General features: G+C 49.1%; 1 protein-coding gene and 1 long non-coding RNA gene across 6 annotated transcripts in view; one reads left to right on the top strand and one right to left on the bottom strand.

The window, feature by feature from the left end:
- Nucleotides 1–27,907, bottom strand: part of GNG12 (G protein subunit gamma 12) — a 136,647-nt gene that overhangs the window by 43,233 nt on the left and 65,507 nt on the right. The gene's annotated exons all lie outside the window — the stretch shown is intronic.
- On the top strand, nt 668–7,564 carry LOC138165247 (uncharacterized). The gene is made up of 3 exons (XR_011169312.1): nt 668–1,569; nt 6,078–6,248; nt 7,085–7,564. It is a non-coding gene; the product is annotated as an uncharacterized lncRNA (long non-coding RNA).

Genomic DNA, 27,907 nt, shown 5'->3' with positions numbered 1-27,907 from the left:
CCAAGCATGCCCCATTGAGATGTCTGTGCACCCAAGAGGAAAGGGCCAGATGCCTGTTATTGACAAAGTTGCTTTTTAGGAAAAAATAGAATTTTGAATTTACTCCACTCGTCATAGTGGGGCCTGAGTTGTAAGAATGCTAAGCCAGCACCTACATTACCAGGGATAACGTCATGAAAACATGGAGTCTTGTGCCCTGGGATGGGGAAATGGTGCTGGACTGGAAGTCGGGGGAGCTGGGTTTGAATCTTGGCACTGCCCTGTAGGCGGATAATGAGTGCTCATTAAACACCTACTATGTGCAAGTGCTCATGCTACTGTGTGACTGTGGGTCAGTCCCTCAACCTTCTGCCTCTCAGTTTTCACCCCCACAAAATGAGGGGCCTGGAAGATGTAGGAAGAGCCCTGGCCCTGGGCGAAGGGACTTGGGGTCTGAAGATGCCTGTTAGCCAGGTGACCCTGGTCAAGCCTCTTAACTGCTGCCTACCTCAGTTTCCTCGTCTGTGAAATGGGGATAATCATAGCAAATGAAATGATAATTGTAAAGTGCCTGGCACAGAAAGCACGATATAAATATCAGCTACTTTGGGGCTGCCCCTTCTACTTCTAACTTTATGGTCCATGACTACCAGAACACTCAGGCCACCCCCTACAAGGGGCCTTTCTTGACACCCCCCGCCCCCCCACCGGGCCTGAAACCAGGAATTCCTGAGTTCAAATCCAACCTCAGACACCTACTGGCTGGGTGACCTCAGACAAGTCTTAACCTGTCTGCCTCAGTTTCCTCAGCTGTAAGATAGGGACAATTATAGGTCTTATCTCACAAGGCTGTTGTGTAGATCAAATGAGATATTTGCTTTTTTTTAAAAAGGGCTTACTCAGTAGTATGCCTTGGCATATAGTAGGTACTGTTAAGTGTTAGCTGCTATTAATATTTTTATATTTTGATTACTCCTAACAAAATATAAGAACCCTGAAGGCAGGGGCTGCATGGCTTCTGACTTGCCCCCCAGTGCCTGGCACTGCCCCCCTTCATCAAGTCACTCAGTATTTGTCCAACTGAATGGAGTTCCAGCTCTAAGTGCACGCTCTCAGCACCTTAAGGAATGCACCAGGGTTTTACAGGGGCTTGTTTTATTTTTCTGTTTTATTTTATTTGAAGGATTGTTTACTCACACAGGGCCACTCCACGGGACAGTGACCAGAGAGTTAACAAACGCCCATTAAATCTGAGCCGCTGGCCAGCATGTAAAGTTCACTCTGAGCCCTGCCTGGAATCCGGAGTCCAAACGTTTACCTAAATCCTAATAGGAAAGAGATCTGGCTTTTGGGGAGTGGTCTCAGGACGCACATGCCATGGACATTCTCCTCTCTTTCCTCTACCGGAACAAACACCCACAAACTCAGCAAGCTTCTTGAAGGCTAAGAATATTTAGTGCGGTGTTTGAGCTGTCCAGGAATGTACGCTATGCAAACAATGCCGGCTGGCAGGATGTGCCAATGGGGAGATGTGGCCGGCTGGAGGCGGGAGGCGACAGCAGGAGAAAGGACAGGGCCTTAGCCCATGCGGTGAGTGGGACTGTCTCCATGGGGGGATTCCACTCAAGGGAGTCACTGAGCTCCCCCTCTCTGAGGGCAGGTGCTGTGTGCTTCTAAGTGTGGGTCAGAGAAACTCAGGACAGGAGGGGACCTGAGGGTGTGGAGCATTAGAACAAAGAACACTGGTGTAACGTGCCGGCTTTAGAACACCAAATCTGAGGATGTTAATGTTAGAGGGGGCTAGGGTGTAAGCTGGGCAACAAGCATTTATTAAGTTCCTGTGATGTTTGGAGAAGTGTCTCGAGGGCTGGGGGTACAAAGGAAGGCACAAGGTGTCCCTGCCTTCCCAGTGCCGGTGACACCACCCAACCACGAACAAACAAGATAATTTGGAGTCAGCCTCAGAGGGCAGGTGTCGGCACTGAGGAGGACTGGACAAAGCTTCCTGCAGAAGAGAGACCTTTGGGGTAGCCAGGACCTTGCTGTGGGGATGGGGGACAGCTGGGGACAATGCCCAGGAGGTAGATGGAGCTCTGGTCTTTTTCTTGGGATCACAAGTTGGGGTACATGGTTGGGGTGGGAGGAGGGAGGAGGTGTGCAAAGAAGTCAAGGTAGGAAGGGGCCAGCTTAGGGAGGGCTTTATAAGCCAAAAAGTATTTTATATTTGGTCCCAGAGGCAAGAGGAAGCCACTGGCTGATTCGATGGGGGAGGGGTGGGGGTGACACTTTGGTGGCCCAAAGGAGGGTGGAGAGACTGAGGCAGGCAGAACCCCCCCCTCCAGCAGCTATGGCCATGGTCCAGGTGGGAGGTGATGAGGGCCTGCCCCAGGGAGGGGCAGAGTCAGAGGCTGGAAAGAGTATCCCAGAGATACTATGGTGGTGAAACCACAAGGTCTTAATGATAGATACGCACATAGTGGGCACCATGAGAGAAAGGAGTCAAGGATTAGGCAAGATCCTTACAGAGGTCCCTTCTCCCCCCACCCCAGGCAGCAGTCCATGCTCTCCATGGGGCACCAGGCACCTTCTAAGCACTGGGCAAATATGAGCTCACTCTATCTCTGCACGGGCCCTGGGAGGGAGAGGGCATCATTATCCCCATTTTACAGATGAAATGACTTACCCAAGGTCACTGAGTAAGTGTCTGAAGTGGAATTCGAATTCCAGTCTCCCAGACTTCAGGCAGGACCCTCACTTAGCCCATTTCTACGTGGATGGCTCGGGTTGGGTTTGGTTTTTACTTGTGGTCAGATTAGACTGTGAGCTCCCTGAGGGCAGGGGGGCTTTTAGATTTTAAGTGTCTCTTTAGCACAGTGCTTGATAAACACCTGAGGCTCTGGGATGTCAGGTTACTTGTCCAAGGTCACTGAGTCAGGACTCAGCACGAGGCCTTTCCTCTCCACAGCCATCACTTCTGACCTGGGCATCCAGACATTGGGTCTGGCCTGTCTCTAATGAGCTTATGCATTTTTTTTCATTTTTCTGGGATCTGGGCATGCATCTTATCTCCCTCGTGGAAGGTGAGCTCCATGATGGGAGGGCCGAGGTCTCATCCACACTCCCCATCACTGAGAGCCCGCTCCATACACAATCCTCCTTGCTGGCAGGATTCGGTGCCAGGGTAACAGGGACACAGTAACTGGGTCTGGCCCTGAGCCTTCTCTGCCCTCGTTTAGTTAAACACCCTGGGCAGAGACCCCTGCATGAGCCCAGGTCTGGCACCCAGGAGACCCACATCACGGCACAAAAAGTTCCAGGAAAACAGAGCCGTCTGTGGGCACGCCCGATCCGGGGTCCATTCTCCAAGGCATTTATCCCACAGCTATGACTCGGGGTGGGGGAGGACCGTCCTGGCTAAGGTTTCTGAGTCGATCTCGCTTTAAACAAAGAAAACAAGTCAGGGGCCTCTCCTAATTAGGCAATGCCCCTGCCACCTCGGGCTTCCAATTACTCAGCAGGCTATGATCTCATGGCACATTCACTACCGCAATCCCTTTAAGCTTGTGGGAGGCTCACCAGGACGCCCGACAGTCTTTGGTGTACCTCTGGGCCCTCCAGGGTGCTCTCCCGAGGGCCCCTCATTCCTCCCAATCCTGTTTCTCTCAAGGACTGATGTTCTTGGGCTACAAGAGCCCTGCTTGTGACATCGCTAAGCATTCTCAGGCTGCTTCTTTGTAAAATGCTTTGGTTCTGCAGGGGGGCGGGGCTCCTCGGACCCTCCCCTTATAGCCCTGCATCCCCGGGGGAGGGGGGGGTTCCTCAAACCCTCCCCTTATCTTTCTGTATCTCTCTTCCATGAGAGGCAGCTTGCTGTGGGTGGGGAGAGCCGGTCTCTAGCCTAATCCCATTCAGACTCTGAAACCTCCTGGTTGTGTGACTGGCCAGAACCTCAAGGCTCTAGCCAGCTCTAGAACCAGCTGACCTCTATCATGGGTGGAGGGAGCTCCTTTCCCAGCACTTCTCTAGGCCTGTGAAATCACAGGTCCCAGCCAATCTGTTAACTCTAAGAGAGCAATGAGCTGGTGGAAAGTAAAGGGGGGAGGGGGAGGGTAGGTGTGCCTCGGCAGTGGATAAGGGGCTGTCCCCAAAGGCTTTCCTCTTCATGGTCTGGAGCAGAGAGAATGAGGAGCTCTCAGCCATGGCTGCGGGGCTGTCCTCCTGAGGAAGTACCGACAGCTGTGATATCAATCCACAAGCGTCCATTAAGCACCTACTGTGTAGCACTGTGGTAGGAGCTGGGGATTCAGGCGCTAAGAATGAAAGGCTCCCTTCTGCAAACAGAAATGTTTCTACGGAGAGCTCAGCCTTAACCTGGGGCTGGCGGTGCAGCATTCTCATCTTGTTTTAGAGATAAACGAGCACTAATTAAGCACTCACTACATGCCAGGTGCTTTGCTGGAGATGGGGGGCTGGGGGGGTAGAGGCCAGATCTGAGGTTTCACTCAGGTAAGAGGTGGCCCCACAGCGAGGCTCCGCCTGCCCACAGACATGGGGGCTTAGAGTGAGTGCAGTGACTTGCCCAGGGTCACAGAGCCAAATGAGTCTCTCTCTTCTCTCCTCTTCCTGCCTCTCTCTCTCTGTCTCTCCCTCTCTCAGTGGAATGTGAACCTAGGTCTTCCAGACTAAGGCCAGTTCTCTATCTATCCCACGCAAAATCTTAGTGCTGTAGATGTAAATATAAAAGGGAGACAGCCCCTGCCCTCAACAAGCTGCCAGGCATTTCCCCAGGGGGTGGCCAGGGAAGGAGTCTGGGAGCAGGCAGTGACAGAGGAGGAGAAGGGAATGTGGATGTGATTCTTGTTCCTTGAGTAAAAGGTACAAAGTGTGGGGGCTGAAGGTGAGGGGTAGGGGCAGAGGGGTGAGGATCTGGGGCTGGGGGGTCAGAGGGGTGAGGATCTGGGGCGGGGGGGCCCAGAGGGGTGAGGATCGGGGGAGGGGGGGGGGCTAGAGGGGTGGGGATCTGGGGTTTCAGTTCGTCAGGGGGGTGAGGATCAGGGGCTGGGGACGCCTGGAAGGGGGGCAGGACACGTGTCTGTGTGTGCACACAGCTGCAGGCAGGCTGGTCAGGTTGGGTTTATGCCGGAGAAGCAGCAGCTGCCAAGCTTGCCCTTCAGTTGTTCGGCAGATGGCTGAGCTAAATGAGTGTGGGGAGATGGCTTGGGGCCCCTTGTCCTACAAACTGAAGGCAGCTCTTCAGACGGGAAGCCAAGCTCAGGGGGGGGGTAAACAACTGGGGGGGGGTAACTGGACAGACAGAGGTGCAAGGACAGGCTGAGTCCCACACCATGAACAGCAGCTCGTGGACGAGCTGTCCATTCAGTGACTGGCCTCCTTCCTGCTCCGCATACATTCCATCCATCCTGGCTGCACACGCTGCCTCCCCAGCACCGCCCCCCACTTCTCCCCAGCCTGGAATGACCTTTGGTTCAGCTTCTGCAAGAAGCCTTTCCCGGTTCCCCGGATGTTGGTGTCTCCAATGGAAGATCACCCCCAAATTACCCCCCGGGTGTGGCCTGTTGGCACGCCGTCTCCTACATTACAATGTGAGCTCCCAGAAAGGTTTTTAACCTTTCTTTGTGTTTCCAGTGCTCAGCATGGGTGCTTGGCACATAGTAGGTGCTTCACAAAAGCTTGATGCTTGACGATTCAGAAGGCACTTTGGGGCGTCTATCGCAAGACCTGGGGTCTGTCATCCTCAATTGGTTTTGACTAAATTGGAATAAACAAGGACTGGTCCCAGCATATTCCCTGAGTTTTCTTTAAAACAAAAACCAACCAAACCAAAAAAAAGAAACCTATTTTTATTTTCTGGTCATTTGCCTTTTTCTCTAAGGGGGGGAAAAATCCTGTTCAACTGAAAATGCTGCTCAGCTGGGCTTCCCCATTTCAAGGGCTTCCTGTATCTGCAGGATTCCGTGTTGTCCACATGGGAATCATTAACCCCCCAGGCCCAGAACCGACACTTCTGGGGACTGAGGGGGTGGGTGGAGGAGGAGCTGAGGCAGCTGCTGGAAGGAGGTTTTATTATCCCGTCCTAGGACAGGCGGCTGCCAGAAGGAGGATGAGACAAGAGACCTTTGTGAGAGGACCCTGCAAAGAGAAGAGCAAGATACCAAAAAAGGAGGCAGCCATGGCAGGGGGCCCCACCGGAGCAAGGAGCCTCCCAACGCTGGCTGGGACCTGAGGGGTCAGCTGCTCCAACCCTGCTGGTGAGCCCTCTCTTCCCCCTGCTAGGCGGAATATTTACTTAGCAAATGAAAAAGTAGATTAAGCACTTTGCAAACTGTGAATCCCAGTGTAAATGTCAGCAGCTCTCCAGGACTGGGGGGTTACAAAGATCTGCCCATCTTCATCTAGGGAGGGAGTCTCCACACTGGGAGTTGCCAATAACAATTGAAGTAACAAGTCTGGAACAACTCCTCCTCCAAATAAAATGAAACAAAACCCTAGCACCCGGCACAGCGTTTTACAAAGAGCTCTGTATGTGAATGTACACATATAAGTATGTATGCACAAATGTGTATATATATATATATATATATATATATATATACACATACATACACGTATATACTGGGGTGTGTGCATGTATGTGTATTGATGTATTTGAACTGAGACACTAGGTGGTGCTGTAGGGGATAGAGAGCCAGAACCAGAGTCAGGAAGACCTCAGACAGGTATTAGCTATGTGACCCTGGGCAAGTCACTTAACCTCAGTCTGCCTGTTTCCTCAGCTGTAAAGTGGGGAGACTTTATAGGGTTGTTATGAGGACCAAATGAGATAATACATAACTAGCATTTATAAATGGGCCTCTAAGTTTGCAGAGTGCTTTACAAATATTATTTCATTTTTATCCTCACAACAGTCCTGGGAGGAAGTATGATCATTTTCATAGAGGAGGGAGTTGAGGCAAACAGAGGTTAAGTGACTGGCCCAGGGTCACACTGCTAGTTAGTGTCTGAGGTGAGACCTGCATTCTGGTCTTCCTGACTTCAGGTCTAGTGCCGTGTGATACCAGAGGAGCCTAATAAATGCTTGTTAAAGCTCTACAGATATCCTGACCATCAATACCCCTTGCAGAAGAGGAAGCGTCCAGGGGAAGTGAGGTCTGGCCAGTGATGGCTCGCTCACTTACTCACACACAACAAGTGGCCTCAGAGATAAACCGGAAACGTAAGAGCAGTAGAGGCCTCAGGCTGGCTGTGGTGAAAGGCAGAGATAAGAGTGGGGAAGGAGGGAGACATCAGATCAATTCAGTTCTTCTCATCCCCAGAGCTCCCAGCCCAGGGCCCTCCTGTCCTGCCAGAGGAGCTTCCTAGGCTGGTCCCTGTCCACCACACCTCCTCCCATCACTCCCATGCCATCTCCTGGTGCCTTCACACAGAGCTACCCTGCCCCTGGCCTCCACCCTCTTGTCCGGTTCTGGAAATAAAATCAGTGTTGTCATTGCTGCAGGAAAAGATGTGCCCATCCACTGCCCTTTGGCTCCACTGTCATCTTTCAAAATAAAACATGTCTCCCTGGCTACCGCCAATTTTCCTATAGTTTCTCTCAACAGAGTTAATGCTCCTGGAGGACAAAGACTGTCTCCTTTTTATATTTGTATCCTCAACACTTAATACACACTTTTTCATTCATTCATTCATTCATCAATTCTACTATCCATCCATTCATCCATCACTCTACCCCCCCATCCATTCACTTCATTGATCTATCTGCTCATCCATCCTTCTTTCCATCCATCCATCTATCCATCCACCCACCCACCTATCCTTCCATCCACCTAATCATTTATTGATCTAATTAAATATCAAAGTACTTTATCCCCAGATAGAATGTAAGCTTCTTAAAGGTGGAGGATTGTCTCACTTTGGGCTTTATGTTCCTGCCCAGCATGGCACCTGGTATATAATAAGTGCCTATTGATTAATGACTGTTGATCGGATGAATGGCTGATTTCAACCTCCAATGCACTGGAGGTAGGTGGGAGAGGGGGGGCTCCGATGCCCCATGGAGGGTTTATGGAAGGGCATGGACAAGAATTATATTGAAAGGGAAAGGGTTGGAGGGTTGGGAGTTTCCCTTCAATGAAGTCTAGTCACATCACTGAAATCAATAAATATGTATCTGCAAGGTTAACATCAGATTTCTGATTACTGGGATGGATAGAGGGCGAGAGTCCAATTACCTCACTACAGCTAGTAGCGTTGACCTTCTCCCAGTACCACACCTTAAATAAAGCACCACAGTGGTACAGATTCAGAGCTGTGAAAGGGTCCTTGAGTTCTCTAGTGCAGTCTCTAATTGCACAGATGAGGAAACTGAGGCCCAGGAGTGACCGAGGTGCCCAAGGTCACTCTGCAGAGCTGGACTTCATATCCTGTGCCTTCCTCCTCCTAGAGCCAGAGCCCTTGAAGAGCAGTGAGACTTGGGCTTCCCTCCCCCATCTCTAAACAGCTGCAAACAAGGTCTGAAGTGGCCAGAAGGAAGGGAGGGGAGGAAGAGTGAGGAATGAGGCCATTCCAATGGGATCTTGGATTTCGCTGGAACTGAAGGTTTCTTTTAGACAGGCAGGAACAGCAGGCTGTTCTGCAGAAGCCCAGCCCAGTCAGGATTCTGGGTCAGGGAGGACCTTAGGGAAGCTGGCAGTGGCCCTGAGCTCAGAGTACAGACACCCAGAGCATGGTCTCCAGCCTCATAAATTCAGAAGGAACACTGGTCTAGGAGTCAGAAGATTTGTTTCTAAACTTGCCTTTGTTTCTGAGAGACCAGATGACCTTAGTGGAAGGCAGAGCACATCATTTGACCTGGGTACAAATGCCAGGTGTGCCCTTTACTGCCTGCAAATAGGTAGGCCACCCACTTTGCCCCTCTAACTCAGTTTCCTTATCTGTAAAATGTGGGGGTTGGCCTAGATGACCTCGGAAGTCACCCTGAATTCAACTGATTCCATGAAGCAACATGTGTTAAGTGCTTACTGTAGTAAGAGCCCAAATTTGTTCTAAAGATCTAAAGAGAACATTGTAAAGTAAATCACTGTGCAGACCTTAAAGGCTCTATGTAAATGCTTCCTCTTACTATGACTGGTAGTAAGTTGTCCATGGCGTCCCCTAGTGTCCTTAGTGATAACTGACCTTGGTGGGGCCGTTAAAGTTTGCAGTCTATTATCAACATCTGTCCCTCGAACCTCTTTATATCACCTGGAAGTGGGCTCATCTCAGTCCCCATTTTCCATATGAGGAAATTAAGGCTCAGGCCTGGACCTCCCTTTCCCCATCTGTAAAACGAAAGGGCTGGTCTAGGTGGATCCCTTCCAAGAAGGGAGTTCTGAAGCCTCCAGGGAGAAAGCAGCCCTGGTCATGGGGTTAAAAAGAAAAAAGACAGATGAGCAGCCAAGGTCTCTGTTAACACAAGATTTGTCTCAATTGATTTCCTCGGCAGTAACCCATGAAGACCAGAGACAAAAAAAGGACCGGACTGAGTTCTGACGCCTGGGGAGTGATTCCCCTCACCCTTCCCTCTCCTCTACACTCAGTACCTTATCAGTCCTTGGAACACTGAACAATATCACCTCATAACCCAAGGCCAATCCTCCCTGTTCCACTGGGGCCATCCGTCTCCCGGGAGCCACAGACAGGCACACGTGGCTTGTGTACCCACCTGACCTCCAGATCCAAAGCTGGGATCACAGCCCAACACGTACCCAAGGGCTGGACACAAATGTGGGTGCATTCTTGTTTCTCTTCCTACTGAGGCCAGACAGAATCTCGATGTGCCTCTTCTTTGCAACATGGCACAACCAGCCCAGAGGGGAAAGGTTTTCCAAAGCAGATTTTGCCAGAAAAAGAGACACATGGAGTAAGTGAAGTAGCCTGAGAAGCTGTGATCTGGCAGGGTATCCTCTACAAAGAAGGGCACAGCCAGTGCGCCAGTGTGAAGAAACCTTACAGACCATTAGCAGAATGTAAATGCCCTGAGCGGAGAGACTGTCTCCTTTTGTCTTCATATCCCTAGTGCCTGGCACAAGAGAGACACCAGATAGATGCTTGGTGAGTCAATGCCACAACACAGAGTCACCAACTTGAGACCTGGCAGGGACTTTAAGGGCCAAGACCCCCCAACCCATACCTGAGAAGAACCATGACACCCAGCATCTACCTGAAGGCTTCTAGTAAAGACACAGGAGCAGCTAGGTGAAGCCATGGCCCATAGAGTGCTGGCCCTGGAGTCAGGATGAGGAGACTTCCCGAGTTCAAATCCGGCCACTTCACCCTGTTTGCCTCAGTTTCCTCAGGTAGTGAAGGAAATGGCAAACCCCTCCAGTACTTTTGCCAAGAAACCCCAAATGGGTCAGTCACCAAGAGTTGGACACCAACAAAGGCATCACCAAGACCAATCCCCTCATCTGGCAGAAGATAGGAAGATGTGAGTGACTCACCCAAGATAAGAGTGACTGAACCCCTGGAGTCAGGAGGACCTCAGCTCAAATCCAGCCTCAGACACTTAACACTTACTAGCTATGTGACCTTGGACAAGTCACTTAACCCCAACTGCCCTCCAAAAAGCAAAACAGTGGCTGAGCAGGGACTGGGAACTCTCCTGACTCCAAGGACCAGTACTTTCCTCCCCTGCTCAGGCACAGCCCCTAACACTCAGCAGAATGGTAATAATTTCCAATGGGCAAAGACCATTAATGAGAAGCCAACCCAACTCCTGAATGCTGAAGAATATTGATTTGATAGAACAAACGGGAGCTAGGGATTTCAAGGCCAGTCACATTCTCCTGGAAAATGCTCACGAGAACCTTCTAAATATCATTTCCTCTCTCTGTGTCTTAGCTGTTTCCCCCTGAGGTAGGCAGGGTGGCCTAGTGGTGAGTTAGAATGAGGCCTGTGTTGGGGTTCAAAGCCTTTGGTACTTAGGACCTGTGCAACCGTGGTTCACTACTCCAGGCCTCGGTCTCCACATCTGTAAAATGACAGGGTTGGAATAGGTGGTCTTAAGGGGTCCTTCCAGTTCTGAGTCTATGACTCTACTAGTTTTCTTGTGGATGCCTCTGGATGGCCAGAGGTCAGACCATCCTTCTGGTCTGGACAGTAACTCGAAGGGCCATGTCATGGGAGGCTGCCAGGATGCAGAGTGGGGAGAGCACATTGAAAAACTCTCCATCTGTAAAGCTGGAGGCAGACACTGAGCTCCATGGGTCACTGGTCAGTAGAAGCCTGAGGAGAAAAAATGAAGCAGAGGGCTCCCTCTGGTGTCCATTCCTCGTCAGTGGATGCTTCACTTCGGCAGATCTAGAGGCTGCTTGCTGCCAGCACACTAGAGAGTGAGCCTGGTCTGGGCCTGCCCTTCCTCCTGTCCCACGCCTCCTCCAAATGCTGGAGGATGGGACTGGGGAGAGCCCGGATTCGGGGCCGGAGGACCTAGATTCTAATTCTTGTTCTGCTGTCTATGGTCAGGGGTACATCCCCTCTTGGGATCTCCTGCCTCTTCTGAAAAAAAGAGGAGAGGGACTTGGGCAGCACTGTCAAAATCACCTAAACACACACACAAGGACCCCTGGGGAAGCACCTGTGAGCATCATCTCAGTTGTAATGCATTTGTATTTATTCTGCGACTGCTCCTTTAATCTGGCTCCTGGAGCCTGAGGGAGCTGGTGGCCCTGTGTCTGACACCTCTGGCCTCCACTCCACACCCCGAAGGCCTCTGCAGCTCGAGTAAGCTGGAGGCCACTCCTGGCCAAGATTCTTCACCTCTCACAGACTCGGATCCTTATCTACACAACAGGATAACAAGCATACCTACTCACCAGATCAAATAAGGTTATTTTTCAAAGCACGTTGTAAACCTTAAAGTGCCCATTTTAGATATTAATATGACGATATGGAGATATACATTTAATATGATGATTTAAGGTACATCATCTGATTCCATACAGAATGTGACCACAGCCTCTCAATGGCTTTTACTGCCATCAGTGTTGCTGTTATCACTGTGTGGCTTTGCTCAGCCCTTCTCCAATCAGTGGCCACGCTGCCACTTCCCAGTGCCAAGCCCTGACCCTCTCCCAGGCCTCCACTTCATCCACCATTAAGGCCTTATTCTGATTTCTTTATTTTCCACGCAAAGCCTCACCCAAGGTTGGCCAAGTTCCTCGCTATCTGGCCAAGGGCGACATCGTGTGGTCAATGAAAGGAAGTCAAGCCTTTGCTCAGTCAAAGTCTGGGCCTTGTTTTACCCTCTCATGCTTGACTCAGACACACAGAGGGACAGAAAAATATTGATGTGCCAGTGACCTCTGGGACTCACCTTTAGGAAGGGGGCTGGGAAGGGAAGGGGATACTCTAGGGCTTGAGATCTTCCAAGGGGAAGGAGAGAGAGGAGCAAAATCCATCGGCACTGAGTTTTAGAGATACATGGGTCTATGTGAGCTCCTGAGAGCAGATATACTAAGACGGGCCATGAGTCTGACCCCCCTCACCTTATAAAAGGGGAAACTGAGGCCCACAGAGGTAGAATGAGGGGCCCAGATAGTTAAGTGTCTCCAATGAGATCCCAACTCAGGTATTCCAGATCCAGCCTCCCCGCACTGGACCTTAACCATCACCTATAAAGAAACACCACAATCCAGGGTTGGCCTGTCCTAACTCTGCCCTACATGATTCAAGACAAGTCACTATTTTTATTTTCTAAAGGAGGGAGCAGCAAATTTTCCTTGCCTGGAAAGCACTCCCTCCTGACCCTGACCTCAGAAAATCTCTTTACTCCTTCAGAACTCAGTTCAAGCATCACCTTCTGCAGGAAGCCTTTTCTGTGACCCCAGCTGCAAGGGGCTCCCATCCCTAAACTAGTCTGCATGTGATTTTATTTATTCTGGCAGCTTTAGATGTCTCAGCCCTCAAGCCTCCCCAACCCTCCTAGGATGGGACCTCTTCCAGGGCAGAGAGTCTTTCGTTTTTGGCCTTGTATCCCCAGCACTGATCACGGTGCCTGGCATACAGTAAGCGCTTACTAAATGCTTGTGGACTGACCAAAGCGTCCCATCATGTCCATGACTCTTATTCTTCTACCCTGGTGAATCTGAGTTGGAGCTGGGGGGGTCCTGAGAACCATGATTTGGAAGGGTAGATGGGACAGATATGGAGGTGCTGACAAGGTAAGTCAGCCAGTGAGCATTTATTGAGCCTGCTATGGGCCCAGCACTGCGCTGAGGTCATCTAGCCCAACCTCTCCCCTACAGACATTACCCTGTCCTATAACCGTGCACCCCTGACAGGCCGGCTTCCTGACTGGGGCCCTCGACTGTGAACGGGGAGCAGGACTAAGCAGGGCGAAGGCCCTCCCCAATTCTCAGGATCGGCCAGGGCAAATCCAATCACTTTAAGGAACTCAGGGCTGTGAGAGGAAGTCCATTCCACTCTGGGACTCTCCACCAGAAAGCTTTCCTCATACAGAGGCAAAATTATCCTCCACTATCCCTCATGGTTCAGTCATTTCAGACATGTCCAACTCTTCATGATCCCCTCTGGGGTTTTCTTGGCTAAGACACCGGAATGACTTGCCCAGGGTCACACAGTAAGGGTTTGAGGTAGGATTTGAACTCAGGGAGAAGAGTCTTCCTGATTAAGCCCTGGGCTCCAGCCATTGCACTGCCCAGCTGCTTCGGGCTGTCCTTCCCTTCTGGTTAATCAGAGTAGAGATCTAACTAGTGTCCGGAGCCAGGGCCCTTCAGACCCGAAGATCTAACACTGGGGGCCCAAGAGTGACAGGGAGCTTTCAAACAAGGTCAGTGTGAAAGTCAAAATAATGACCTGCCTGAAGTCCAGGTGTCTATCTTAGCTTCAGGATGGGAAGTCTCAGAGAAGTAAGGGCTGATCTCCTTTGGTAGAGGGGGTTTCCACACCAGGAGGTCCCTTCAACCAATGGGTGCCTTCCTTCTCTGAGGATATGCATGAGATAATGAATCTAAAGAGCTTGGTGAGCCTTACAGTGATTTAGTGGTTATTATTATGGTCAAAAGCCCTTTGTCCTTTTGCTGGGAGGCCCCAAAGCTGGACACACAGATCTTTGTGAAGACAGCATTCAGAGAGGCAGAGGCCAAAGAGCGAGAGCCGGCGGCTCAGGTGCCCAGGACCAGACCTGACTGGACCCGTCTCAACCCCCTTCTTTGGCTTTCAGTAATTCTGATCCTTGGCTTCCAGACTTCCCACCACTCCGTTGCTTCTGGTTGCTTTGAAGGAGGTCCAGGAAAAAGAAAAGAAAAGCTCTCACCACTTCCCCTGTTTTATAAGAAATGAAACTCAGCTGGGTTGGATGGCTCCCCCTGTAACCCCAAAGACTGGGGAGGCTGAGAATGCGGGATCTCTTGAGTTCAGGAGTCTTGAGGTAAGCTGATCAGGGGACTGCATGAAGTCTGGGGTGATTGTGGTGAGACCCCAGGTAGGGAACACTTGGTTGTCTAAGGAGACATGAAAGCTTCTCCAGCAATCACAGTGGGTCTGGGCTATGAGTCTCCATCGAATTTCTAGACTGGTCAAGATAGGGAGACTCAAGGAAGGGGAGAGAGACCTGAGAGGACCCTATGGCATCCTGGCTGACACCCACCCAGTCACCTGTGGTGAGGCTTATCTCCAGAAGGGCCCAGAGGGCTAGGACAGCTCCTGCGCTTCAGGGATGGGAGACATGACAGCTGACAGGCAGCACTCACAACCTATCCTCAGACGCGCCTCAGCGGGGTGCCAGGCCCTGTGCTGAGCTCTTTACGATGACTATCTCACTCCATCGGTCCTCACGATGCCCCTGGGAAGTAGGTGCTATTATTGCCCCCATTTTATGGATGAGGAAACTGGGGCAAACATAAACTAAGTGACTTGCCCAGGGTCACACGGCTAGTGAGTGTCTGAGGTAGGATTTGAACTCAGGCCCTCCTGATTTCAGGCCTGGCACTTTATTATTAGCCCATTTTATAGTTCAGCAAATGGAGGCAGACAGAGGCTAAGTGACTTGTTCAGGGTCACACAGTTAGGACGTGTCTGATGCTGATTTAGGTCTTCCTGACTCCAGGCCCAGAGCTCTACCCACTACACCACCCAGCTGCCTGAAGTCTTTCTATGGACTCATGATATCCTAGTACAAAGGAAAGATCTGGGTTTGAATCCCCGACTTGGATGTACTCTAACTGTGTGACCTTGGAGAAGTCACTTATCATCTGAGATACAGCCAGGTGTAGTGAATGATTGTTGGTTCCATAATCAGTGAATGGGGTTCACAGGTCTTCGAGGCCTTAGCAAGTCACTGAAGACCCCGGGGGCCCAGTCTCCTGGTCTATAAAAAGAGAAGAGCTGGATTTGATCATGCTCCAAGGTTTCTTCCAACTTGAAAGCCGTGTGCCTACAATACTGTGAAGATACTCCCCCCAACAGTCCAACCTACCAGACCCCTGCCCACTCTGTGGGGCTTTTGCCCATGTCCTTCGATTTATCAGCCACGGGGGGTCCCTCCTACATGCTGATCGCTTTCCACTAGGGTTTTAGATGAATACCCATAAGACACAAGGACTGTCCATCTGGTATCCTTTATTATGACATGCCTGGCCACTGTGGGTCATACTGTTTACCGTCATTTCTTGCATATAATCTGTTTCTAATGACCTGCTGTGGCCTATGGTGTCGACCTTCAGCTTCGGCTCTCTGGAAATGATGGAATTCCAAGGTTTGTGGCCATATAACACCATCGGAAGAATGCTGGCCATCGATTCATGGGTTAATCATTCATAAGCATTTCTTCAATTTTTCATTTCTAGGCCCTGTACTCGGCAGTAGACACAAAGAAAACGCACACCAGTCCCTGCCCTCAGAGGGTTTACAACCTAACGGGTGGACAGTCATGCCAATTGCTGAGGCTTTGTGTGTGAGACTCTGCCGTGACCTAGGAGTCCCTGCCTTTGTCTCCCACAAATGGGAGCATCTAGAGCTCACCAACTGCATACAGCCCGAACCTGGGGTCTGTGCATAGACTCTAGCTGGTCCTCAAATTCAGATGGGAAAAAAAAATTACTTCTTCGTTTTAAGAGAATTGGTTTTCTCACAATCCTATGTATTTTATGCATGTGAAAACATAATTCTGAGAAGGGTCCACAGTTGTGACCCAGCTGATGGCCAAAGGGGTCCATGTCCCCAAAGAGGAGTAGTGATGCCTGAGACTACACGAAAGGCCTTTTCCACCTGGACTCTGCATGAGACAGCTTCCAAGGGAAGAGGCAAACATCTTTGCTGAGAGGTGATTTAATTTGGAGAGCTGTTCATACAATTTCTCTCCCTCTTTAATGTCTGCAACAGATGTTGGTTAATAAATTCCAGTATTTATTCTCATCAGGACCGCTGGGAGCAGAGATAAGTGAGTGTCCCATTAAATGATGTTTTGTGTGTGATATTTCTTAATGGGAACATCCACAATGACAAAATTCCAGGACCTTGAAATAGAAGTCATAATGAAATAGAAGTCAAAATGGATTAAGCCTGGGCCACTTCTCTGGCTGAAGGGGTGAAGGGGCACTGGGAGAGGAAGCCGGGAGTGAGCAAGGAAACATAGGAAATAATTTTGTACCGAGCTGGCCCTTTTACTGTGTGAGGATGAATTAAATGAATGTAGGGGAAAGGAGCGTGAGTCAGTAAAACATTCATTAAGTGTTTACAGGCACTGGGCTAAGGGGGACGGACCCAAGCAAAGGCAAAAACATGGCCTCCAACCTTGAGTTCACAGTCTAGTAGCAGAGAAAAAATATAGATAACAATGTTGTCTGTAACTATACATTATATAGTGAAATATATTAACTATGTATCACATAATAATGGATATATAATCCACCTATATATCTGTCTACCCATCCATCCATCCACCCACCCATCCTTCTGTCCAGTTATCCCTCCATCCATCTGTCTGTCTATTCTAAGTGGAAGGTAATCTCAGAAGGAGGGCAGTAGCATTGGGGGAGACTGGAAAAGAATGCCTTTTATTTCAGCTGATATCCAAGCTGGTATAGCTCTTGTCCTCACTGCTTCTGGAGAATGGTGATCAAAACTGGATTCCCCTCCTTTGTATGAAGCCCTTATTAGTGTCAGACTGGTGTCCCCACTGCCCCTCAACACCCCTTGTATATATTACCAAAGGATCACAGATAGGTCCTCAGAGGACATCATGATATAATACACCAATCTGTCATTTCTTCCATGGGGGACTCTTCCCTTCATTAGTGTAGATAGCAACCTACCTATAATGTATGGCAGCAATACGGATCTGGAGCTAGAAGAGACTGGAGAGATTACCTAGAGCAGAAAGTGACTGGCCTGAGGTCACACAGCTAGCGGTGACATCACAAGGATTTGAACTCAGGTCTTCAGATTTTTTTCCACCAAACAATGCTGACCCTTCAATTGATCTGCTAACTCACACGTGTTCAGGTGGGACCCCTGGCTTCATCAGTGTGGGGAGCTTCCAGTGAGGAAAGCCCCTCTGCCCTGAATGCAGAGCGGAGGGGACGTGGTATGAGGCAGACAGATTTAGGGTACAAGTCCCTCGACAGCATTATTTGCTCTATTTTACAACCAAGGAAACGGAAACTCCTAGAGATGCCATGACTCCCCTGCTTAGAGCCAACAAGGCACAGAGCTTAGCTTGGGCCCCGAGCTTGGACGCAGCCCCATCTCTCTCTCTCTGATTTGAGGCCTTCGTGCAGGGCTCAGCTCCCACCTCCTGACAAACCCCACAGCTCTCACTCAGTAATAAGGCTTGCTGATTGACCAGTCACTGGAAACTGCCCTTTGTTTCACCAAGTAGACTGCAAGCCTCTTGAGGGCAGGAAACGTGCTTTACCGTTCTCTGTTCTCATTTAGGCCCCATGCCTCACACACATAGTAGGAGCTGCAAACTGAAAGATGGAGGCCCTGGGAATGCAACGAGAGGAACGAATGTCCTTATGCTCAAGGAGTATAGGGCTAACTAGGGAAACAATATGTATGCAGAGAAATCAATAAACATACCCCAAACGGTCGGGGAGATCATGGTAGTCCTCACGGAGGAGCTCTGTAAGAAGCTGAGGATTCCAAGAGGTAGAAGTGAGGATGGAAAGCACACCAGGCATGGCGACCAGGCAAGGCAAAGGCTCAGAGGAAGAAGATCAGCCACAATGGCTTTTCTGTCACTATCCATTCTCATCTCCAGGATACATCGCAGTGCTGGACATTCCCATTAAGAGTCACAACATGGAAGAGATGGAAGGCCATAAGGGGCCATCTGGCCCAACTTAGGCCTGAAAAAGTATCTCAGCTAGGACAAGGGCTCATCTGACTTTTGCTTGAAGACCTTCACTGGAACTGGGGGTGGGCACCACCTCTCCAGGCTGCCCATTTCACCACTGGGCCTTCCAGCTATTAGGAAGCCTTCCCTCACCTCCAGAGAATCAGCTGCTGGACCAGCCTAATCCCCATTTCCACACAATAGCACCTTAACTCTTCAGAGCCAGCTTCAATCTCCACCCTCCCACCTCAAACTGTCCTTCTCCAAGGTAAACAACTCCAGTTTCCCCTAGAATTCGATTCAAAGCCTTTTGAATAAGAGGTGTTCTCAGGAGCCTAGATTGAGAGCTAGCTATAAAAGGCCTCAAGAGAATTCAAAGGTGGCCTCAGATACTTTCTGGTTGTGAGATCCTGGTCAAGTAACTTAACAGATGCCTGTCTCAGTTTCTTCATCAATGCGTTGTAGGGTCCCTTCCAGGTCTAGACCTATGATTGTGAGTGAGGAAGATCAAGACAGTGAAGGACCAAGATGGCAAAGGGCATCTCATGAGGCTCTGGGGGGGGGGGGGGGGGAGACAGAGAGTTGAAGACCTGTCCCTGGAAAGAGGGCAGAGACTGAAGGAACTACTGTCGTCGGATTCTGAGAAGCATGCTTCTCAACGAGACTCAAGAGCCACAGGTAGGTTACAGCCCACCCCAAATCCCCTCAAACTCTGGACATACCTGTCTCTGAAAAACTCCTCCTACTCACCTGTTTTGAGAACCCAGCATTCACTGCTCTTCACCCCTGGTGCAAGCCTGACCACCAAGGGCACTCTGACATGTTATCATTGGTGGGTATGAATGCTCTGAATTAGAGGACACTGGATTGGAAGGGCCTTGTAATTAAAGGAACATCAAGAGAACATTAACAAACACAGTTGCCTTTCCAGCTGATTAATGGCCACTTTCAACCATGGAAAGAGGGATAGAGTTGACAAGTAAAGAGAGATGCCTCAGTTTCCCGCTCTATAAAATGGGAGGGTTGCACAAGCCACCTTCTAACGTTGGGTCAAGGTGTTTCCCTCCAGAGGCTAGCAGCTGGGGACTGCTTAGTCTATTTGGGCCAGTGGGGGAAGGGACAATTCACAGATGGGGGATTCACATAACTGTCCCTCACCCATACTTCCCAGAACTAGTCTGGCAGCTCTTTCCTGGTCTCCCTCTGGGCTCTTAGCTGATATCTGAGAGGAAAGAAAAGAAAGGCTCCCACAGAGCTGATGCCCTTGGGGGTAGTATTTTTTAAAAAAAGCCCAAACCCTGTTGCCTGGGGCAATGGGTTTCAGTATTCCTGGAATAAAAAGAGAGCAGAGCCTGTGGGAAAAGGGGGGAAGGAGGAGTAAATTTAAGACAAGAAAGAGGAGAGTCCTCAAGAGTCATTAAACAATGATGCCAAATTCTGGATTTTTTTTTAAATTTAATTTGTTAGTTGTGTGACTCTTTTCACCTCCTTGTTCTAGAGAAGAAAGTGAACAAACAATCCTCCAGTGTGTGAGGAATGAAGGGGCCCTTAACAACATCATGCCTCAAAGGTCTCAGTCTCAGGCTTTGGCAGAATGGCCAGGACACAGAAAGAATGAAAAAAATTACCTGTCAAAGTCACTGAAAATGTCCCTAAAAGAAAAAAAAAATACCCCCAAGGAAGTCAAAGACAGAAACCAAGTCAAATGAAAGTCAAAATATTCCTAGCAGCATTCTTGGCTTTACGCAAACAGTAAGAAATGAGGGTATGTAGCAATGACCAATTACAGGGACGGCCACTAGATGGTGGTCTGAGGGATCATGGACCTCCAGGTGGAAGGGCCATCATTTTACAGATGAGGAAACTGAGAGAAATCCCAGACCTTAAGATCCCAGAGCCAGTAAGGATCAGAAGAGGCAGGTTTTGAACCCAAGCTTTCCTGACTAGAGATCCAACTGCACTCTAAATATTGCTGGAGAATGGGAAGTGAGAAATGAGAAATTAAGAGCTGTGATGGGAAGATTTATAGGAAATGACATGGAATGAAATAATGAGAAGAAAAGGAACAATCTACCCAAAGGCCTCGACAATGAAAATGAAAAGATAACTAAAAGACAGCCAACCTGGATGGGGCTGAGAATCTGATACGGAAGGCAGGGGGCTGGGAGAGCTGTGGAGCAGAATGCCGTCCACCCTGTCATTGTGCCACAAGAGACAGTTTAATCTAGGGGCAGGAGTAGGGAAGGGTCCCCCCCCCCCGCCAATCCCTCAAAAATAACTGGGATATAAGGACAGAAGGCACAAACAAAGAAGGAGCATATAGGGAAATGAAGGCACCATTTTGCATCATAAGACCTTGTTTCAAACCCTGCCTCAGCCACCTGCAAACATGTCCTTGGAAGAAAATGACTTTACTCATCTAAGACCATAGATTTAGAGCCGGCTGAGACCTTAAAGATCATAAATTTGTACCCTCTCCTCCTCCCTACCCCCATTTCACACATGAGAAAACTGAGGCCCAGAGAGGCTGGTCATTGGTTAACTAATGAGTTCTTGAGGCATAATTCAAATCCAGATCTTGTCTCCAAGCCAGCTCTCCATCCACCAGGACAGGTGCCTGGCATCAATCATTCTCTTAATAAATATTTATTGGTTGATTGGGATGTAAAATGAAAGGGCTCCTCTCAATGACCTTAAAGGTCAGTCCATTCCAGGCCTAAATCTCTGAACTTACACATGTATTTTGTTTTCTTAAAGAATATCATGCCTCTGTCTTTCAGTTAGAATGCACCTTAGAATAGTTTCCCAATAAGTAAAATCATTCCTGTGAAAACAAAGTCAATGGGATTTTATTTTTAAGGTTCTTATTATAATCCCAACCTGTATTAAATGAATCAGGTTAGATCTGCCAGCCCAAAGCTTCTAAAAACCAAACAAATCAACAAGGTTTTCTGCATACACAAGAAGATAAAACTATACTGCAAGATTTCCCTTTCCCCCTTCCCACTCCCCAGCTCCTTGCTTCTGATTTCCAGTTTTACTTTTTACAAAGGATTCTGAAAACACAGTATTGTGAAAAATGGTACTCGCTTAGCCTAGCCTGACTGCAGCCCTTCGAGTGGCCAGTGACAGTCCAAGGACATGCAGAATTCACAAGAGCAGAGATGAATTATAGCCCCGCACTCAGGCAGCGCCCGCCTGAGCTCCTAATCTAGAATGTCCTAGACATGCTTGGCTGGGAGGGGAGTATTTCTGACATTTGCTCGATTTCAGGTCATGGCCGGCAGCAGAAGGAGCCGAGGGGAGAGAGACAAAACAGCCTCACGAGGATTCTGAGCAGCTCAGCAAAAGCAGCCACCGCTGGTGGGAGAGTGAATAATGTCCATTACTTATCGGCAACAGCCGCATGGCCGTACCCCCCTGGGACTGAACGGGGTACCCAGAGTTTCTGCAATAGAAAGCCTTTCTGAATGAAAGCATTTTGAAAGCACATCTGAATGACTGATGGGCTCTTGTAGATAATATTTTTAATATAAAACGAAATGATTCTAGTTTTAAAACCCAATTGTGACGGTCTTCCACTCTGACATCTAGACTAGGTTATTTCAGGGGAAACAAAAACAATGTTGTTCTCCAACCTACCCAATGCTGACGTTTCTTCCAGGATTATTGATAATGGGAACAAAGGGCCTGCTTTGTCCATTCAAATTCCAACTGCAAGACTGGGGATTCTTAGAGCAGGTGTTCCTGTCTGGTACTCCAGGGGGCAGAGCTGGGCAACATTTCACTGAAAGGGGCCCTAGGTTTCTGCAGAGAAATTGGACGTGTTTTTCCTCTGCAGGCTCCTCACCCAGCCTTCTCTTTTCTCCTGGCCACATTTTCATTCAGAGTGAATAGCCAGGCACTCCACAGCCTTTATTTTTTCTGCCTTTTTCCCTGGTATAATGCAAGAGAAGCGAGCATGATGAAGGGGGGGGGGAGGAGGGAGGCATGTAAGAGTTGACCAGGGTCCCCAGAAAGGAAAAGAGGGTAGAAGAAAATGGGGGTCCTTCTGAAGGGAGGGAAGGAAACTTTGATTAGGGTCACAAGATCATTGCTCTTCTGCCCCATTTTAGAGATAAAGAGACGGAGGGGCAGAAGGGCTAAGCAGCCAAGGTAAGCCAAGCTCTGCCTTCTCCTGTAATCAGAGATCTGGTGCTGATCAATGCTAAGTCAAGCTCAAGACCCATTCTGCACTTCACCTTGCAGAATTCTGCCAATTTCTGATGGAGGTCTCCTACACACAGGGAGGCACCTGCTCCTGGCCCCTCCTCCTCTCTGTTCATCCTGCACTGCTCAGTCTGTGTAACTACAAGCACCCCCGGAGGGCTTCCGTGCACATCCTCACTGTGGGAACTCTCCCCTCTGGACCAAAGCAGACTCCAGGCCAGGAAGAAGCCTAGCCAGGCAGGCAGCTCCTGGCCTCTACCCTCCACAAAGCCCAGGCTGTGTGTGTGTGTGTGTGTGTGTATCCGTTGTGTATGTATGTAGAGTGTATACATATATGTGTATGTATACATGCATGGTATATGTGTGTGTATGATGTATGGGGAAGGCATGCTTAATGAGAATCAGGAAGGGATGGGTTCCAACCCTCCTCCTGACATTGGACGGTGGCTCTGGGCAGGACTGGGTAAGCTCTTTGAGTTTCAATGTCCTCATGTAGATAATAAAATGCTCTGTGACCAATTATCTGTGAAATCACGAACAGCCCTCCAAGCAGATGGATGGGCACTGAAGTACAGAGCCTGGCACACAATAAACGCTAAATAAATGTTTGCCAAGTGTCTGCCCGCCCACCCCTGCTGCTCTGCACAGCAATACCTGAAGGACCCGCCTTGCGAGGGCTGCTGCAAGGGTCTAGCGGGTCTTACGTAGAGTGCTCTGCAAACTGCGAAGTGCCAATTACGAATACGATGTTATGGTATTAATAATAATAGTTAACAATAAAGGGAAGGCCTGGGATCTGCCTGAATTCTCCTTCTCCCAACACAAAGTCTGACTGAGTGAATACAAAACCAAGACGAAATACTTTCTTGAGAGCACCGACTGTCTGCTTTTTGGATTTAGGTTTTTCTACCCTAGGAGTGCCTGGTACACGTAAGTCTGATAAATGATTTTTCATTCACTCTCTTATTCATTCATTTACTCACTCATTCGAGGCATTTTTCTTTCATTTAAAGACTACACTTCTAGCAAGGAGTCATGGGATGTCTGCTTCCCACCCTCCATACACACCCCCACACACATGTGCAAAGACTCTTCACAAATACAGGATAAGGCAAGAAGATCTGCCCTCATTTTATGGATGTGGAAATGCGTGCAGAAAGATCCAGGCTTTCCCAACATCATCCAGGTAAGGCGTGGCTTTGGAGATTTGGAGCCAGAAAGACCTGGGTGCAAATTCTACCTAGGCAAGGCTGGAACCCTGATGGTTCTTGGTTTTCTCACCTGTCAAATGAGATGACTGGATTCAGGGTCCCCTCCAGTTCTAAATGAAGCTGTCCTGAGTCTGAGGGAACTGAAGGGTCCCTAGAAAGCAGCCTGTCCACCCCCTTTGTTCTGTCAAGGGGAAACAAAGACCCAGACAAGGTGGCCTATGTGGAGGCAATCAATAAATCAGTCAATAAACATTTATTAGGTACCTACTGCATCCCTGGCACTGGAGATGTCAAGAAAGGCAAAGGACAGTTTAGTCCAGGGATGGGGAACCTGGGGCCTTGAGGCTTAGTCCTGACCTCAATGAACTCAAGTCTAACCACGGACACAAACAGAGGATAAATTTGAAATAATCAAGGAAGGGAAGGTATTAGCATTAAAGGGAGCAGAGAGTCAGGCAGCTTAATAATAACCACCCCACCCCACCTGTTTAAACAGCAGTTTACAGACATTATCTTAGAATGATCTGGTGGGATAATTACTACGGCCATTATTATTATGATTTTTACAAATGAGGCCAGGGGAATTAAGTGACTTGCCCTGGGCACCCAGAGACTCAGTATCAGAAGCAGGATTTGAACCCCAGCTTTCTAGATTCTATAAACTAGGACCTCCAGATTCTCTGGGGGATACTCTTCCCCTTTTCCCCTCCTCAGGATTTTAAGGGCTTCTCTGAAGGGCCAGGTTGGGCCCCTCATGCTACTGATCTCCTGTGAGCCTGCTTTGGGTCTATGCACTCACCATTCTCAGGGAAGACTCAAGGCAATGTGTAGCATTCACCTTCTTCACCTATTGTGGGTTACCAGAGAGCAATGGAGAAGCACATGGTTGGGTTGAGAAGGTTTCAATTTAATTCAAAAAGCTGTTGTTAAAACACCTACTAGGTGCCAGAACTGTTTAGTGTAGAGCCAGAAGGGGCCTCAGAGGACACCGGGTCCAACCTCTCATTTTAGATGAGGAAACTGAGACCCAGAAGGATTCAAAGACTTCCCCAGGGGCATACAGCCAGCAATCACCCGAGGTCAAATTTGAATCCTTCAAATCTGGTTCACCATCCCCTACAGCCACCCCTACTCCCTGTCATGTGGAGAGAGCTGCTGAAACAGCTGAGCCTGTTTCCAAGTCCATAAAAGGAGGCAATGGTAGTCTTCCCTGTATTCACCTGATGCAATCAGTGTTAGAGTTGGGACTGGAACCCTCCTGGAGATCCTAACACAAGATACTTGAGCAGTCAGTCAGTCAATAAACATTTAAGTAAGTAACAGTTACTACTAAGTGCTGAGGATATAGAAAGGCAAAAACCAGTCCCTTGAGGGGTACACAGTCTAATCATGCAAACAACCATGCACAAACAAGCCATGTTTTGTGTTTGGTCATTTCAGTCATGTCCAACTTCACGGCCCCACTTGGGGTTTTCTTGGCAGAGATACTGGAGTGGTTGGCCATTTCCTTCTCCTGTTCATTTTTACAGGTGAGAAAACTGAGGCAAACAGGGCTAAGTGACTTGACCAGGGTCACACAGCTAGTAGGCATCTGAGGTCAAACAAGTGATAAATGGGAAATAATTGATACAGGGAAGGCACCAGAATCTCCCCACATCTGCTCTGGCTGTTCCCCACTAATGGAACTTTTTCCCTCCTCACTTCCACCTCCTGGCTCACACTCTGCCTTCCGAAAGAGTCCTTTCCAACGCCCCAAGTCTTTGTTGCTTATTTCTGAGGTCACCTTCTATGGCCCCTGTCTGTATCTGAAATATAGTTATCTGCATGACTGTACTCATTAGAATGGGGGCTTTTCAAGGACAGGGACCATGTATTTTCCTTTCTTTGTATCCCCAGTGCTTAGCATATAGCAGGAACTTAATAAATGTTTGTTGACTAGCTGACTTCTAGGATACAAAGAAAAATTAAAACTGCTCCTAGTCTCAAGTAGCTTATATTCTATTTCCACATACAAAGTAAATATAAATGACATACAATGTAATTTTAAAAAGGAAAGAATGTTACCAACAGGGGCAGGATCAAAAAAGCCTTGAACAAGTCATTACACAGGGGAGGCTAGGTGGCACAGTGAGGAAAGCACCGGCCCTGGAGTCATGAGGATCTGAGTTCAAATCCATCTTCAGACACTTAACACTTACTAGCTGTGTAACCTTGGGCAAGTCACTTAACCCCAAATGCCCCTCCAAAAAAATAATCATTACACAAAAAATAAGGGCAGAAGTGGCCAGGAGAGAAACTAGGGATTGGAAAAGAAGGTGGACTGGTCATGAGCAGGGGTGGGAGGGAGCAGAGGTAGAGTCTAGTTCCTCCAGGGATCTCTCTGCAATGTGGAAGGAATAGGGGAGGACCTTTCAGGTCTCCCAGGGCACTGATGCTTCCCAGAAAAGAGTCCTGCCTCCACTGGAGTCCTTGGACTCCTGGGTTCAAATCATGCCTGTCACTTACTACCACCTGGGTGGTCTTGGGCAGTTTTCTTGTCAATAAAATTAGGGGATGGAGCTAGAAAACATCTCAGGTCAATTCAGCTCTAGAACTCAGTCTCTGAGGGGAAAGGACAAATTGCCATCTGTGTCAATGACAGGGGCATCTACATCATAGAGAACATGGACCACCACGGGCTGGCCGGCTGACTCACTCTGTCATTGCTCAGATGGTGCTTCTCATGGGTCCAGTGTGTCTTCCCTATGCTGCTCCCAAGCCTCAGTTGTCAGTCTCTCTCCTTTTCTCTTTCTCCCTCTTTCTCTCTGTTCCTCTCTCTCCCTTTATTTCTTTTCTCTCCCTTTTTCCCTGTTTCTCTCTCTCCCTTTCTGTTTCCCTTTCTGTTTTTTTCTCTCTCTCTTTCTCTCCCTTTCTTTCCCTTTCTCTCCTTTTCTCTGTCTCCCTCTTTCTCTCTGTTTCTCTCTCTCTCTGTCTCTGTATTATTGCTTACTGAGACAGGTAGGAAGTGCAGTGGATAGTGTTGGACTTGGGAGTCGGGAAGATCTGAGTGTTAATCTTGTCTTAGACACTTGGTAGCTGTTTGACCTTGGGCAGCCTGCTTAACCTCTCTCGGCCTCAGATTCCTCACCAGAAAAATGGGGAAAATAACAGTAGCTATCCCCTGAAAAGACCCAGTGAGACGGTATGCACCAGGCACTTTGCGAGCCATAAAGGGCTCCACTTTATCTTTGTCCCTCCAGTCCCCATCCCCCCAACCCCAGGTTAACATAAGCAACCTGAGGGCAGAGATGGCCTGATTTTGATTTGGATGCCTTACGCCTAGCACAGTGCCGGGTTCAAGGCCGTTCATCACCACTGAACTTCTGGTCACTTTGGGAGACCAAGAACAGCCAGCAGAGCTCTGGCCTCCCCTTCCTGCCCCGCACCTCTCTGTGAGCTGCCCTAGGTGAGCGTAAAATCAAAAAGGACTGGGTGACATTGGGGCCATAAGCTCCCTGAGGACAGGGATTTTTCATTTTTGTCTCTGCCCCAGAAGGGTCTAGTGCTTCATACGTGTTTAATGAACAGCTCTCAAGGCTGGAAGTCAGGAAGGGGTGAATCAAGTTTGGGGAACACAGAGTGGGCCAGGCTGAGGGAGCATCATTTGTGGAGGGTCTCCAAAGCAGACTGGGCAGAGAAAGAAAACCCCCACATGGATTTCTTCAGACCTGAGTGTGAGGCTGTGGTTGGGAGCCTTGTGAACCTGGGTGCCTGACAGGACAACGGCCCCCACCCCTTGACTGTACAGAGGTCAGCAGCTCTGGAAATCACCTGGATGGAAAGGCCCACAGGAAGGAGCTTCCTAAACCATGTTACAGAAAAGCAGGCAGCTGTGCGCACACACACACACAGATACACACACACGACACACACACAGACACACACACAGAGACACACACCCAGACACACACACACGCACACACACAGACACACACAGTTTCCAAACCCTGTGTGATGAGGGTTAGCTAATGCTGCTAATAATACAAATCAGAGTTGCACAGGGGATAGAGGGCCAGTCCCAGTGCTGGGGAGAACAGCGTTCAAGTCCCCATCAACAGACACTAGCCTCATGAGCTTGGTCAAGCTACCCAACCTCTCAGTGCCCCCAGGC

Source organism: Petaurus breviceps, unplaced genomic scaffold (genome assembly GCF_028583685.1).
Source record: "Petaurus breviceps papuanus isolate PSGF00001 unplaced genomic scaffold, PetGlider_PUasm1.0 208, whole genome shotgun sequence".
Classification (NCBI taxonomy): domain Eukaryota; kingdom Metazoa; phylum Chordata; class Mammalia; order Diprotodontia; family Petauridae; genus Petaurus; species Petaurus breviceps.
Note: the sequence above shows the minus strand (reverse complement) of the source record. Positions and strands in the feature narration are given on the sequence as shown.